The following is a 15,045-nucleotide window of genomic DNA, read 5'->3' as shown; positions in this document are numbered from 1 at the left end:
TTATTCAGTTTGTTTAGTGTGTTTATTATGTATAACTCAAGTCAAACACATGTTATTTGATACCATTCGGTATTTACCATAGTCTGAAAAATAAAGGTCTAGGGTCTTGGAGATGGCTTAGCAGATGAAGCAACTGTCGCACAAACATGAAGGCCTGAGTTTGGATCCCCAGAGACCACCTAAAAATCCCACCATGACAGTGAACACCTGCAGCTCCAGCCCTTGGGGGAGACAGGCCAATCCCTGAACCTTATTGGCCAGCCATCCTAGCCAAAACAATGAACTTCCTATTCAGTGGGAGATCTTGTCTGTGGGAAGAGAACTTGTTTGTGAGTGGGAAGGGGGAGGGGAGGATAAGTATGGCAGGGATTATAATCATCAGAATGCACTTTATCACTTCATACATGAATGAAGTTGCCAAAGACAAACTCAATAAAAGTTTTTAAAAATAATAAAAATTTTAAATAGTTCAGAAAGCTGGAAAATGACTGATGGACGAAACCCAATATCAGCTTCTGGCCTCTACAGTTCTGCTTGTATGCATGCATGTACACACACACACACACACACACACACAGAGAGAGAGAGAGAGAGAGAGAGAGAGAGAGAGAGGTTATATTAAATAAAATATGAATGAAATGAGATCATTATAATTATGACTTTTTGCAAAGATCTCTTTTTCTAAAACTATGCAATACAACTTACAGAGATTACACCATCAGTGAGCATCCAACTGGGAATCAGGCTGTTTGTCCCTCAGGTCTGTTCTCACATAACCAATCACCTCGCTTGAACAAGCCTTGTGACAGGCCTAGGTTATCTTTTTGTGGAGACATTTGCTGTCATCTTCAACATCTCCCCTAACTTTAAATGTCTTGTAATTTCAGTGATTCCTCCAGGCGGATGTATACTGATTGATGGGCCAGATAAAGTACTTTCTTGCCTTTTAACCCAGTTACTGTAAAATTCACGCTAAAGAGGGGATAATGTCAGTGCTAAGAAGAGCAATTATATGGTACGTTGGAAAAAGCCACGATTACAAAAATCACATAATATACATGAGATGCATACAGCACAAAGATGATTTTCCCTTTCCATCTGACCTTTTGAAATCAAAAATATTTACAAAGTACCCCTATGTAGAGCAACACTGACCTTTGTAAAAATCAAGGCATAGAACTCTGAATGTGACTTCAAAAATCAACTCATAAAGACTACAAAGATATTGACCCACATCGTGAACAAGTTTCAGGGGGTGAGGGGGGCTTTTCTAAAGCAGCCAGATAAACAGCCTAATAAGTGATAAAGGTCATGTTGACAGTAGAGCAGACTCCCTCCACCTCTCCCGAATAATCACTGCAGTGTCTTCTGCTGTCTGATAAAAGAGCTAATTACTCTGTATTTTGTTTTTGTTTTTTTTTTAAAGCATCCTAAGATCTCAACTAAATGCTCAACATGCGGAAATGTATGATTCCTGTTCCTTTCTTTCATTTTCTCTGTAACGTGGACATGATCATTTGGGGACAGAAAATACTGAATTTCTTTGCTCTCCTCTAAGCCATAACCCTGCCTGCATACTCCAGGGCATTTCAACTCTCACCCTTAAGTCACACCATTGGAGGCAAGAGCTAATTCAGTTCACCACTATCTGTAGTTTTCACGATGGGTTCTTGTCTGCCAACCGAGCACCCTAAAGCCTAGGTCATCGCCCCTCATGCATGCAGTGACTTTCCCTTCCCAATCTGAGCTGGTTGCTTGAAACCCAGTAATGGGTGTGAAATGAATTTTACATCGTGCCAACCTACAATACACTCCCTTTTCAGTCTAATTCCTTTAAAAATAATAATAGTGTTAAGGAAGGATTTAAAAAGATCAGACTTTTTGAGAATGGACTCCTATTAATTCAGGGCAGAGCATATTCATACAGAATAAAATAGGAAACTACAGCTCTATTGTTCCGTGCTTTTCACACAAATTTCCCACTCCTTTGCTGACTCTCTTTTTAGTCCCATTTTCCTTGCTTTGTCAGAATGTATGTTCTGTCATAAAGAACTCAGTCTAAGCGCTACAAAAAAAAAAAAAAACTTCACCTCATTAAGAAAAACATCATTCACAGTTGTACATCAAGTTAAATGTCTCCTTACCAGGGCCATCCACAATTCAGAGGATGATTGTACCAATTTCAGCTGATGGGAACAGGAGTTGTATCTGTGTGTGTGTGTGTGTGTGTGTGTGTGTGTGTGTGTCTGTGTGTGTGTGTTTAAATTTTTTTCTTTATTAATATTATATGTGATTGTTTTGCCATCTTATGTGCGCATACATGCACACATCACATGGCTCCTTGGTGCCCACGGAGTTCAGAAGAAGGCATTGGAATCCCTGGAGGTGGAGTTATGGATGGTCAATACCACGTGGTTGCTGGAAGTCAAACCCAGGTCTTCTGTAACAGCAGCCAGTGCTCTTAACCACTGAGCCATCACTGTAGCCTGAGGACACCAATGTTTACTACAGATCTCAAGTGCACCTTTCTTTTGGAATCTGAATAACATTTGCCAACTGTAAGGAACACTATAAAGCCAATAGGTAACTGAGATATCCAATGAAAATCTAACCATGAAATTGGGCATTTCTATTGACTCACTTAAAGACATTAAGGGAAATATTCAGCGTATTGGTGCTTTAGATATTTTATTGAAAACTAGAAGGCATTCTAGCCAAGATTTTAGTGTTTGAATCCAGGCAGTAGCTTACTTTGGAACATCCACCTGACTATATTCCGTTCTTACCTCCTGTGCTAACAAGAATTTAAAGCAGAAAATCCAGGCGCAGCACTCGGTGCGTGTTTGTGACCCCGGCACTGCAGAAGTGAAAACAGGTGGTTCCTTGGGGGCCCATTGGCCAGCCAGCCGAGCTGACCAGGCACCCATACACACATGAACATGCCCATAGTGGTGCACACACAAATAACTTAAAGAAGTGATTGTTGGCTTCTGTGGACATCCATATTCCACAATCAAATCTATAAATAGGAGGTTTTAAGAAAATAAAACGCCGGGGGGTGGTGGTGCACGCCTTTAATCCCAGCACTCAGGAGGCAGAGCCAGGCAGATCTCTGTGAGTTCGAGGCCAGCCTGGGCTACTAAGTGAGTTCCAGGAAAGGCACAAAGGCGCAAAGCTACACAGAGAAACCCTGTCTCAAAAAACCAAAAAAAAAAAAAAAAAGAAAAGAAAGAAAGAAAAAGAAAAAGAAAAAGAAAAGAAAACACTAAGGTAACTATAGATGATGTGACTGGTGGTAATCAACTAAATTTAGAGGTTCTCAAAAACCAGCCAATCTCTTAACAAGGAATATTATATCTAAATACAATGAAAATTCATAGAAAAAGTAGAAAATTCTTGGTGACCAAGCCAGAGTCAGAACAGATTATCTGAAAATATAAAAAGATATAAAGTAAACATACATTTGGTTCTGACCAAAAAGTGAGTAGAATTACATCTTCCTATGTCCTTGAAGTTACTATATATTGGCTACTGGGCTTTCTGTGCACCTGAGAGGTCTCTGTATAATTTGAAGTTGCTGAGAGACGGGAAGCCCTAATAAGCAGATGAGGAATGAGACCAAGAGAATCAGCACATCCCACAGAACAAGGCTGAAAGCTCTGTGCAGACATATTGCTACCAGTCAAAGATCAAGACAATCACTCAACAAGGCTGATGGCTGGGCTGGCTGATGGATATCGTTGTGGTAATGAGTTCCAATCAACCATTTCAAGAAGAAAATTGAGCTTAAGTAGCTGACTGTCTCTGTGTGGATAACAGTCTGAAATCAAATAGTGGGAAGAATTCAATCATTAAGATGCCCACAGCCAATCAGATGGATTTTCATTCATCCCTGAAGGTCCGTTTTATGTCGCATAGGTAGTGCCTGAGTTTGAGTTTCATTTTATTTTATTCCTATTTCCCATCCTCAGATGGAAACACTAATGAGCTGTAAAAATAGCCAAGAGGCAGACAAAATTGGGAGGAGACATAAAGGACACGAATAATCTGCAAATGGAAAAATTATTCCCAGAAAAAAATCAGGGGTTGGTTAGTGATGCTGTGAAATAATAAGAATCGTCTCCCAAGATACTCTCCTTAACACACTGGAGGCTATAATGAATTCATCGTTTCTAAAAGAGAAAAATTTGTGGTTCATGTAACTAATTTCAGCACATTTTACAAAGAAAAAAATTTCCACAGAATCCTCAAGTCTAGTGTAGTTAAGAGATGTTAGCCTTGTAGGGCTGTGTTTTTCTGAAGGCTCTAAGTTATCTAAGAATTAAGATATTAAAGGAATTGTATAAAAATCTAGAGATCAAAAAAAATGCAAAGAGCTTAACTAAATGTCAACTGGAATGTCTAAAACTTGAACAGGAAAAGTAAAAAGTTAGACTAGGAAAGAATTGCATTTTGAAGACAGTACTGTATTCTCAGCACACTGGAAGACACTGGTAGAAATGATATTTAATAGTCCCAGATATCCAAGGAGTTCTGTGATGTTATCCTTACATAGATGACAGGGACTGAGAAATTCTGTCTTCTTAGGACAGAATTAATGAGAGTGTGTGTGTGTGTGTGTGTGTGTGTGTGTGTGTGTGTGTGTGTGTGTGTAGACAGAGAGAGAGAGAGAGAGAGAGAGAGAGAGAGAGAGAGAGAGAGAGAGAGAGAGAATTAGGAGAATTATCAAGGCAACTCCACATAGTTAAAAAGGAGGTTTATTTTGGGGTAACTTACAGCCAGTAAAGGGATTGATTACAGGACCTGGGAGAGGTGAGGTGCAGTCCAGCAGTATTCTCTGGAGAATTCTGCTTGGTCTACCATCCAGCATCCAGGATCACCAGGAACCAAGAGACCTGGCACATCCAGATCTCGGGTCTTAAAGGCTCCCATCTTGGCCCCACCCCAGGGCCAGGACATAGGCAGACATGTCAGTTACCAGAAGCCTCACTTGGGTCAGTACTTCCAGGTCAAAGCTGGAACAACTACCTCCTATGAGAGAGAGAGAGAGAGAGAGAGAGAGAGAGAGAGAGAGAGAGAGAGAGAGAGAGAGAACAGCCCTTCTCTTTCATTTCTGAAGAGTCTTGGAGATAAGAGCATGAGGTAGGTAACATGGGTAAAATTAGTACTTAGATCTGTTCACATAAGAGAAATCATTCATTCAGTGAATTAGAGCTTATTAAAATGCATTTATCAGAATTTCTACAAAGCAGTTATTGCATTAAAATTTCAAAATACGTAAGCATTTGTAATCTGTGTATATAATAATAATTATTATTCCAGACTGCCTTGTAGAGCATGGTGGTTGAAGTGAAAACGTTCTCCACAGAGAACATTTGAGTTCTTGGTCCCTGGGTGGTGGGGAGGCTCAGGAGGAGTGGCTTTGTGGAAGGAAGTGTGTCACTGGAGGCAGGCCTTGAGAGTTTAAAGACCCTGCCATGTTAAGTACATTCTCTCTGCTTCCTGCTTGTGGTTCCAGATGTGATCTCTCAGCTTCCTGCTCCAGCCACCATGTCCATCTCCTGCAGCCACAATTCCATCATCATGTGCTCTTATGCCTCTGGAACCATTAGTCCAAGGCAACTCTTTTATAATTTACTTTGGTCACGGCGTCTTATCACAGCAATAGAAAAGGAAATGATACAGAAAGTGTCTGTACAAAGTTGAGTGGCACTAAAGCAGAAACTACAGAACACCTAGAAGGAGAATTAGCCAGACTACTCATTTGTGTCCTAGTATTCTGTCATGCATAGACATTAAAAGAATTCTGCTGGTTTGCATTTGGGTATGGGAGCACAGACCTGGTTTTCTTAGAAGTTCAAATTATTCTCACAAGAAAGGAATTTAGCATTCAAATATATTAAGTAGGATAATATTCTGTTTAGAAGGAATCTCCATAAGAAGTACTTCTGTTAATTCTACTTAATTTCTATTAATTCTATTAATGCAGCAATATACATAAGATAATCTGCTTTAAAACAAACAGGGATTTCCATTTATTCTGTCCACCCACTAAATCTAATTATATAAGTACCATAATTAACTGTCTACTTAATGTGATGTCTGTGGCTATTTAATTTGATATCATACAAGCCACAGCCTATTAGGTCATTTTCATTTCACACCAGATATGTTGTTGTCAATAGTCAGCCCCCAAATCTTTTATGAGCATGTATTCATATCAGTGAAAATATTTTGAATATATACAAACATATGTAAATTTCTAATACCCATGCATACAAATACACTCCTTTCCCAGTGGCCTCTCAAACTGTTTAACTCCCAATCCTAAACAAAGTAGGAAAAGCACAAAGCCGAAAGTATTTTTCTCTGAATGAGGCAGAATTGAACTAACACTCAGGGTTTGAGATCTACTGTCCCTCAGGAGTTTTCTACCACACTAGCTTTGCTCCCGAACATCATGGAGTGATAGCTAACTCCAGCCACAGACACAAATTCAAAAAGAACTAGAGTTTGCTTCAATTTGTCATGGGCAATCAAAAACTGTCAACTGAACAGGCAATACCTTGAATATAACACCTTAATTTCAATGTTTTAAAGAATAAACAGAGAATCAAAGGAACAGTAAGGAACGTAAAAAGATAGATTAGCGCCTCCAAATCAGGCAGTAGCACAGCAGCACGCTGCGCACACAAAACAAGAACAGCACATCTGTTCTAAAGAGAAAGAGAGAACTGCAAAATTTAATTGCTGCTTATGGAAATTAAAATAATTAAAAGATATTAATGAAGGAATACAGTGTTGAAATAGACAAAAAATAATTGTGCTTGTGTATTTCTTGACTTACTGAAATTCAAAAATGACAAAGAGTAAATTTTTTTAAAAAAAAGCACCCACATAAGTGAAGTAAACTTTAGTCTTGTTCCAGAAATTATAGAGAAATAATAAATATGTGAATGAGAAAATTATCAGAGATCATGAAATTAGTTCTAATAATTAGAAGAGCCCAGCCTCCATATTTGTCTACTGAGCATAAAACAAACCAAATAAATATACTAAGAAATAGAAAATGTATGGTTGTAGAACTTCAGGACACTAGCAAGAAAGCAGTTTGAAATGCTTCTACAAAGGGAACAGAACATTTACGTGTGGAGGAACAAGAACCATACTAATGCAAGACTTATCAGACACAGTGAATGTTAAAGAACATGAAACCAGTGTCCTGAGGAAAGATGATTTTAAGTGTATGAGGCTTTAGTACTATGAACCAATGAAAAAAGCAAAAAACAGTAAAATAAAAACACTGAGACTTAAGATTAATTTTCTTAGGTGATTTCTTGATAAGCTACTTCTGGAAACAGAGAAGTTTTAGAAATTGAATTGTTTACACACACACACACACACACACACACACACACACACACACACACACACAAAACAGTTAGGAGGCCATCTGGGTCTAATCTCTAAAAGATTGCTAACCCAAAGTGAGGGAGGTAAATGGATACAGGTACCAAACATGGGAACAGAAAGGGCTCATTACAGCTACTTCTAGCTTCTACACAATGGAAGAAACAGCAAAGCAACAGACAATGTACAGAATAACAGAAAATCTCCATGAGCCATGCATCTGACAAGACACAAACACCCAAGACACAGGAATACTTTCTATCTTTTTTTTAGATTTCTGTTTTCCTTTTACTGAAAACAGATACTTTTTCCTCACACATCCCAACTAGATCTACCTCCTTTCTATCTCTCATTAGAAAATAAACAGGCTTCTAGGGGATAATCATATAATATAATTAGATAAAACAAAACCCAACACATCAAGATAGGACAAAACAAACAGAAGGAAAAGAGCCCCGCACAAAGGCACAAGAAACAGATATAGATATGGAGACTCACTGGTTTGCACACTCAGGTATCCCAGAAGAACATTAAACTACAAGCCAAAATACACACACACACACACACACACACACACACACACACACACACACGCACGCACGCACATTTCTACATTTCTTAAAAAAGGAGGGGAGAGTTGAAGCCCTTAGGTGACATTATGAGAAGGACCCTCTAAAGATCCTATTTGCTTTCTGTTAGCCATCTACTGCTAGGCATGCAACCTACCCTTAAGAGTAGTTTGTTTTCCCAGTGAGACTCCCCTGGAGAAAACTGAATTGACAATTGCAATCATTTATCAACTGTAGATAGCATCTGGCTTAGGTATGGGGGCATGCATCCACTTCTCCTTTTAGCTCTAGGACCCCATCTGGTCCTGTGCATGATGCCTCAGTCTCTATGAGCTCATATGTACAACGATCCTGTTGATTTAGAGGGCCTTATTTCCTTTGTGTCCTCTATCCACTCTGACTCTTACACACTGTATGGCTCCTCTTCCCTGAGCCCTGAGGAGAGGGATTTAATGGAGACATGCCATTTAGGGCTGAGTGTTCTGAGGTCTCATTCTCTGGATAATGTCTGGCTGTGGGTCTTTGAGTTTTCTCACATCTGCTATGGGTGAGATCTTCTCTGATTATCTTTGAGCAAGGTACTAATCTATAATCATAGATCATAATCTACGAATATGACAGAATGCCTTCTCTTAATAGACCAGTAGTATTTGGGTTTTCCCTAGGTCGCTGGGCTACCTAGTCTCAGGTTCTTAGTCAGCCAAGCAGTGTCGAGTATGGGTTCCGTCTTGTGTCATGGACTTTAAGTCAAATCAGATATTGCTTACTTATTCTCACGAGCTCTGTGCCACTACTGCCCTAGCATGTCTTGCAGATGGGACACCATTGTAGATCAAAAGGTTTACAGCTGGGTTGGTGTTTATAGTTCTCTTTTGGTAACTTACAGAGTACCTTCCTGTACCGAAGACACTGGCACATGGGGGGTAGTCTCTAAGTGGACACCAGCTCCATGTCTAACGAGTTGTGCAGGTGTTGTCTTCTGAAATGGGGCCTCACCGTCAGTTTGTGGAGAGCAACCCGTAGTCTTGACAATAGTCTAGGTTGTTTGTGGGTTCCCTTTGGCCAACAACTCAATAAGATGTAATCCAATCCCAGTCCTAGAAGCTTCATTTCGTGTCAAAGGATATTTATCCTCTTGGTGCTCTGTCTCCACCATTATTTGGTGATTTTATTGAGATTGCCTTCATATACGCATATATTTTAGGAAGCTCCTACTGTATTAAGTTTACATACTACCCTTCAAATATTCCGTAATTTAGCTGTCACCCCCATATTCCCTCCCTCACCCCAATACCTCCCTACTTGATCCTCCCATTCCAACTCCCCTAATTATCCATATCTGTCTATTCTAAAAATGTAAGAAATTCTAGCTCAAGACAATGAAGCAAATGATCCAATTTCAAGGTGGACATTTCCCAAAAGAAAGCATACGAAACACAATGCGCTATCACCTCGGGCAACATGGGATGGCTTTTATCTAAAACATATGAAATGATAAATATCAGTGAGGAACTCTTTATACAGTGTTGATAAGAATGTTGATCGGCACAGTAATCACTGAAAATAGTATTGGCAGTCCTCAAAAAAATAGAAAATAGAAATACCTTACCATCTATATTTGTCCTTTGGGCAAACATCAAAACAACCGAAATAAGTGTGTGAAACAGATATTTGCTCCTCTGTGTCCCTTGAACACAGAGATCAAGATATAAAACCAAATTAGATATTCATATACGAATGAAGAAAACATAGTTTATGGGTTCCGAGAAATAGTATTCAGCCTCTTAGAAAGAGGCAAGCTTCACATTTGAACAAATTTGAAGATTAAAGATAAGCATGTAGGATATTAAGTAAATTAAATGAGTCAGGCACAAAAAGACAAATGCTATATGATCCATACAACTCATTTATATATCTAATTCTAAAAATTAGAGTAATCTGAAGTGATACAATCAGAGAGTAAAATATTAATAACCAGAAGTTGGGAGGGGGTAAACCATTGTAAAGATATTGATAAAATATTCACAATTTTGGTTACAAAGATTATGACCACGAGATCTATAATAAAATATAATGACTATAGTCAATAGGAACATACTGCATACTTAAAAATCTGAGTGTATGAGACCATGGCAGCCTCTGAGCCTGGGCTGCAGCCAAGGACCATGTTTGGGTCTGTGGTGCTACTGCACTCAGGGTCTGTGTTGATGTCCATGGCCCATGTTGCCCCAGAATGCTCCACAACTGCCCAAGGGCTGGGCCACCACCTGTGGCCATGATGGTGTCCAAGAGCCATGCTGCCCCTAGTGCCATGTCAATCTGAGTGGCCAGCACCATGGCTTCTGTTACCATCGAAGGCCACGTGGATGCCCAGGGTCTAGTCTGCCACCTGGGGCCATATTGGAGTCTGGGGACCACTCTACAGCCAAGCCCATAAAGATCTGAGTGGTCTGTGCTACCACCCAGGGCCATGGTGAAATCCAGGCCCACCCTGTTTCTAAAGGGCCACATCTGGGTCCATGGTCCTGCTGCAGCTGAGGTCTTTGTTGATGTCTGTTGCCAAAGTCAACACATGGGCCCATTCAAAGCATGCATGTTGATTGAAAGGGCTATGTTGAGCCCACCCCTCCCTTCACTTGCCCTGGGAGAACTGGCCCTAACCCTTACTATGGGCACGAGAGAACTGATTGCATCCCTTGCCTGAGAAGATTGGTCCCAGTGGCCCTGATTGACCAACTCAGCTACCAACCAGGCCCACATCCAGGGCTTTGAATTGGCCCACCCAACATCTACCCCATCTATGACCTACTGGGACTGGTCCTGTAGAACCATAGCCACAGAATCTCCATGACTCGGGGCAACAGCAGGATATCCAAGGGGAGTTTTGGTGAGCACCCAGTATTGATGGTGTACCAGAAGTCAGAGGCCTTGAACCTGACTAACAGCTCATTACACAATGAACATTTGCAAGTAAAGCTGTGTGGACAAAGGGTCTCCTGCAGGACATATTGCAGCTCCCAATGCCACTAAAATGAATGAAGTGATGGAGACGCGGGAAAAACAGAGGATAGAAGTGTTCTTCTTGTTTGTTTTTGGTTTTTGTTGTTGTTGTTTTGTTTTGTGTTTTTTATTTGTTTGTTTAATAGTTTTATTTTTTTTAACTTTTATTTATTTTTACATTTTCTTTGGTGGGGACACTTACAAGGGTGAAGGGTGAATATGAAGGGACTGGGAAATGAGTGGGATTGGAGTGCGTAATGTGAAATTCCAAAGAATCAGTACTGAAAAAAAACTATATTAAAAAAATCTGAATGTAAATTTTCAATGTCCTCATCACATACAAAACCATAAGTGTGTGAAGTAATGAATATGTTAATTAGATTGATTAGCCAGTCAACAATTTGTGCATATATGTGTGTCATTACATTAAATACATGTAATTTTTACTTGTCAAAAACAAATGAATAAAGATATATAAAAAATAAATGAAAATATTTAGAGAAAAGAGCAAGACAAATATATAACTCAGAAGTTAGAAAAACTTGAGCATATTATAACAATGAAAGTAACTGATAAACTATGGAAAAGGAAAACATCTGAAATAGATTCTAGGGAGACCTGCCTTTGAGAGGGACTGGGCATTGGACCAGGAGAAAAAGAAACAAAATCCATGGAGTGTTTGGCTCTAAAGCTAATGAATATGCAAATAGTGTTAATTTGTTTCTACTTTTAAAAACGAATTACAGAAGACAAGCCATACAAGACGAATTATGATGATCCACACTTTCTGTGTAAAAGAGGTTAGGAAGAAAAAAGTAGATAGCAGAGTTTTCTAGAAAGGGCACAACAAGACACAGAAGTTTGGTGGCTCTGGTGTGCAGAGGTGACTTCCATAGGTCTAGCTTTTGGCAGAAGAGAGGCGTGGATGAGGCGCTGTCTACAGAACCAAATCCTCATTTACTTTCCAAATGTGTTCAATGATAATGTGGACCTAATTTTGAATAACCCTGGATATCCAGAAAGATGACATCCAACAACTGAAGACATGATGTCTGCCTTTGTTGAAATCTACTCAGTTCTTAAAATCATCACAGCATAGTGAAAGGGTGCATAATAAATCCATTCTATCTTACACAGAGAAGCAGTTAACAGAGAACACAAAGTCAGCATTTGAATTAGGATCCTGGAAGAAACAACTGTTAAAAGGAAGGCAGGGAGGGCCAGCTCAGCTTTTCATAGCCAAGAAGTATTTAAGCTTCTGGGTGTGTGGTCACGACCCTCTCCTCCATTCCACTCCAGTGGGGGGGGGGGGATCGCCCCCCCTTCTGCAGGTGTGAGATAAGCTCTGATACTTAAAGCTGTGTCTCACCCACAACCTCCGCCCTGCTTCTTATCCTAATCAGTGTTCTAGTAAGATTTCCATGTTCCCATGGCAGTGACATCATATTTCATTGGTGGCTTTTTGAATGGTCTTAAAAGAATAAAGGCCTGAGCCAAAGGGTGAACTGGTCATAAGTTGGTGTATTAAGCAGATATTATGTAGTCGTGTTTATTTAAAAAAAAAATGTGATACACACATACAATGGAATTTTTTTTCACCCACACAGAAGAATTAATTAACATCATTGTCAGAAAAATGGGCACAAATGCAAAGAGCTGTGTTAAATGAATTGACTAACTCAGAGAAATATTGTGCCTTATCTCAAGTGTGGCTCCTAGATTTTACATGGGTGCAGAAAAGCATGTCTGTGAGCTTGACCTGCAAGCAGGGCTGAAGAGGGCTAAAGTAAGAAACAACTGACAGGAGGAGGGATAGGAAGAAAGGGGTCGGAGGTATAGGGAAATGTGCTCAGCATACAATAAAAATGTGTGTTAAATTGTCTTGCTGTAACATAGTACTGGAAACAATGAATATAGTCAATGAAAAGCTTTCAACATTCCTGAAAGCAATTTCATACCCACGGTTTCTTCCTTCCCACGTGCATGGAAGTAGGAAATCAAAAGAATCATTGGAGTCAAATTTCAGCAAAGATCCAGATTTCGTTAGCAGGGACTGTTAAGTTCACCAGGAGACAATGTGGTCCCACAGTGTTTTCTAAATATAGAAGTCCCTAAGGCTTAAGACAAGGACAGAAATCTAGCAAGAACTGACAGTCTTCCTAATTATCGGGGACTACGGGGGTCCAGCCCCTCGTAGTCCCCTCCCAGGGTCCAGAAAGAATCTACAACCAGCTGATAATTAATCTTTGATGAGAAGAAATGAATCTATGTTCACGAAACTCCTTAGTCCATACACTTTATTCTTCTGAGTCAGTTACAAGCTTATATTCTGCTCTCGGATTTAGCTCATTTCTAGCCTGATTTCTCTCTACACTTGTCTGTGGTCCCCTCTAGGTTCTATCTTAATTCCTTCATCTAGTTCTGCCCCTTCTAGGTTCTCATCCATCTTGTTCCTTCCCATATCATCTTTTCTCCCATCTCCTTCTCTCTCCTCATCTCATTCTTCCTCAACTTGTTTTTCCTCATCTTCCATCTCGTTCCTCTAGTCCTCTCTTCTAGCCTTTCAATCTAGTTCTTCCCCATCTCAATTTGTTCCTCTCAAGTTCTTACCCATCTAGTTCTTCCATTCCCTTTTCTCTTCTCCGTCCCTCCTTGCCCTGGAAGTCCTGGTATATAAAGCCAGGCTTCCAGGGTCAAATGGAAGGGTGATAAGAATCACATAGGGAGGCAATAACCATTAATTATCATTTGCAACCCCAAAGGGAAGTGACCAATGGGGAAATGAATTAACTAAAGGCTGAATTCAGGTAATATCTAAGAAGAGGGAATCTTATGTGCTCAACTATAGTCTTAAACGTGAATAGTAGAAAATGTTAAGAATCTATAAGTTGCTGGGTCAATGGGAAAAAATAAAACTGTCTTCTTTTTTTCCTGTGGCTCCTATCTGTCCAAGCTATCTGCCGTTTTTCTGCAGGGTGGGGGAAAGTGTGCTCAGTTGCTAGGCAACCTGTGTACAGCTAGATGCCTCTGGTGATAGTTAAAGGGAGATCTGGAACTGGAGGTAAGGTTTGGGAAAGGAGGAAGTAAGGCTTAATTGGCACATCCGCCAGGCCTTCTCAAACAGGTAGCCTGGATTAAGTCTGTTCTTAGAGAATACAGAGGTATCTCTGATAAAGTACTCTCCTACATCTGGGGATGGACCTGACCGGATGCTGCTAATGATGATAATTACAGGGAGGCTTGAACTGGGGTTCTGACTGAGCATAGCTGTCAGTGCAGAAGGTTATCTAAATATGCCTAGAAGTGGTTAGGTAAGGAGTTAGCGGTCTATAAAGTTAGTAAGGCTGTAAGAAAGGGGGGTCCAAGCTGAATTGTGTAAAGCTATTACTTAACGTCCACCTGACCTAGGTGGTGTCTCCTTGTGGAATTTACCTTAAATCAGGAGACTTGCTTGTGGACTGTTATTACTGCTAGTCCTTGAAAGTGGCCAAGGGAGTTATCTGATTCCAGAGAAAGCCTTTCCTGAGGCTGTTCTCCAAATACCTGGAATGTGTATGTCCAGAGAGTGATCAGTCCACACTGTTAGCCCTTCTTAGGGAAAAGTCAATTGGGAAAACTATGAAGGTACACATGATTTTCATAACAGAAGACAGCTGATATATAACAAGCCAAGTAACACCAAAAACTCCTTGGGATTTGGCTTCCTCTGGAGGAATTCCCTGATTCCTCCAGGTAGTGACTTTGCCATAACCAGCTGAATTTTTATAATATATTCCTGCGGCCCGCAGCACCTAATCGTTTTGTCTAAGTTCCTTTTGGGTTTCCTCTGATGGCCATTGCCACTAGCCAAGTGTCGGTCCACACCAGCTTCATGGAGACCCACGTTCTTGTTCTGTCTTGGTCTGCTTTAAGCTGCAGTGACACTGGGAAATAGTCTTGATTCAGAGGAACTCTGGGGAAGAAACGTGATTGATGCCCACCAGGCGGCAAGCCCTCCCCCACTGTGTCGTCCCCATCCGTCCATTACTTATTTTCATCAGCTGTCCTGAGACATTAATGATGTCCA

The sequence above is a fragment of the Peromyscus eremicus genome, chromosome 17 (assembly GCF_949786415.1).
Source record: "Peromyscus eremicus chromosome 17, PerEre_H2_v1, whole genome shotgun sequence".
NCBI lineage: Eukaryota > Metazoa > Chordata > Mammalia > Rodentia > Cricetidae > Peromyscus > Peromyscus eremicus.
This window is presented reverse-complemented; position numbering follows the sequence as displayed.